We start from the raw sequence: 1,901 nt of genomic DNA, 5'->3' as shown, positions 1-1,901 counted from the left end.
CGGTACCCCCAGACGGCCCGGGTTTCCGCGGCAGGGCTCCGCTCGACCCCCAGCCACCTCCCCCGCCCCCACTACCAGCTCAGAGCCGGCCGCAACGCCCTTAAGAACGCCGGAACATTCGTCATAGATACGTCACAACCCCCACCCCCTTGCCCGCCCGGCCGACCTTGGTCGAGCCGGCGAGTCCGCCCCCTCATGAATAATGCATCATCACATCACTCCCCCTTCGCCCGTCCCTGGCGCTGCTCGGGGGGTGGGCGCTCGCGCTGACCGACGCCCGCGCTCACGGCGCCGACGAGCCGGGTGAGCGCTACCACTTAAGCGGGGGGGAGATGACAGCCTTTAAGTAACGCCCTGAAGATCTGCTGGCCTTTTGGGTGAGGAAGGCACTCACTGGGCTTCGACGACGTATCTACCCTCGGGCGGGAAACACCTGACATAAAATGATTTTATTTCGTTTTGCGGCAGCGGGTGCGACCGGCTTTTCCGTCCGCAGACAGGGTGGGGGGAGGCTGGGATGGTGGTTTCTTCCGCTGCCTGCGATCCCGTCGGGCAGTCGTTCGGGGAGGAGGGGCGCCCCGCCCCCTCGCCTCGCGCGGCGCTCATTTGCATTGACGCAGGGCCGCGCGCCACGGGCGGGCGGAGGGGGGTGGGGCGCGAGCGCGGCGGCACGAGACGGGCGGGTGTCGAGGCCCAGCCGGGGGAGCCCCGCCCCGCCCCGGGCCCCGCCCCCTCTCGCGGCGTTGCCTTCGCGGGCGCCCTGCTGGGGTGCGCCCCGCCCGCCCCGGCGTACCCCGCCTTCGCCCACCGGCGGGGCTTGCTGGCGGGGTGCGGGGGCTCGGTGCCTCCTCGCAGCTGCTCGGCCCTTGTGGGACCGGAGGGGCAGGCCCAGGGTGACGCAGCTGTGGCCTCCTGTTCCCTCTGTGGTAGGGATGCGGGGGCGGGGTCTCTCTGCCCGACCGGGGCGCTCCTGGCCCTGCGGTGCGGTGGAGGGTGTCGGAGCTCCCGGGTGGCGCTGGGTCAGTCACCCCTTCCTCTCCGCCCAGGTCCCGCCGTCAAACCGTGCCACTCAGTTGTTGGACTCCTCAGAGACCCACAAGAGCTCAGATCAAGCCCGTGCTGAGGTGTGGTGGCATGCGGTGGTGCCTTTTGAGGTACTTCCTGGACAGACAATATTAAAGGTGGGGTTTTACCCTTTCTGTCTAGTGGAAGCACAGCTCTCGGCAGCTGTTTAATGCAAACAAATATAGAGTTTGGCAGCTATAGATGTAATGCTGTTACAGATGTAGATATCCCTGGAAAGACTAAAGCTCCCTTCGTGCTCTATGGGAAAGCCATAGTTCAGCAGCGAGAGAATTAATACATGGCTATTGAATGTGAGAGCACATTGGGGAAGTGTCATTATATGCTTGACCTATTGTACTTTTCTCTAGGCATCCATTAGTGGCCACTGTCAAAGACTGGATGGCTGCTTTCCATTTGGCCGATGGACCTTTGGTCTGACCCGGTGTAACAATTCTTACTTATTAAATCTGTATGTGTAACAATTCTTACTTATTAAATCTGTATGTGTTTGTTATACGCATATAAAATGTAGAGGAAAAAAAATTGGTTCGGCATCTGCAGTCATCTCTGATGTGATCGTGAACCTGTGTGGGTGTGTGTATTTGAGTATCCATGCCATCTTGCAGGGCTAAGATGAAAATACTTTTGCAGCATAGAAGAATAATTGATACATATTTATCTTTGCTGTATTATGGCTTAGTACTCCAGAATTATTCATTATATTGGTATCTGTTTCAAGAACTCTGCAGCTGTCTGTCTTACAAGTGGTAAAAAATAGAGTGCAGACCAAGGCCCTAGAGGTGATCACATGCTGAGTAAATGTTGCCGGCCGAGTA

At 58.5% G+C, this 1,901-nt stretch overlaps 1 long non-coding RNA gene across 2 annotated transcripts; it reads left to right on the top strand.

The window, feature by feature from the left end:
- Positions 1-243: 243 nt before the first annotated feature.
- LOC143159320 (uncharacterized) lies at positions 244-1,603 on the top strand. Of its 2 annotated transcripts, none has more exons than XR_012995160.1 (3): positions 244-377; positions 1,047-1,181; positions 1,434-1,603. It is a non-coding gene; the product is annotated as an uncharacterized LOC143159320 (long non-coding RNA). The 2 variants fall into 2 exon arrangements; XR_012995161.1 differs by lacking the exon at positions 244-377 and adding an exon at positions 817-926.
- Positions 1,604-1,901: the final 298 nt, after the last annotated feature.

Source organism: Aptenodytes patagonicus, chromosome 4, assembly GCF_965638725.1.
Source record: "Aptenodytes patagonicus chromosome 4, bAptPat1.pri.cur, whole genome shotgun sequence".
Taxonomy (NCBI): Eukaryota; Metazoa; Chordata; class Aves; order Sphenisciformes; family Spheniscidae; genus Aptenodytes; species Aptenodytes patagonicus.
Note: the sequence above shows the minus strand (reverse complement) of the source record. Positions and strands in the feature narration are given on the sequence as shown.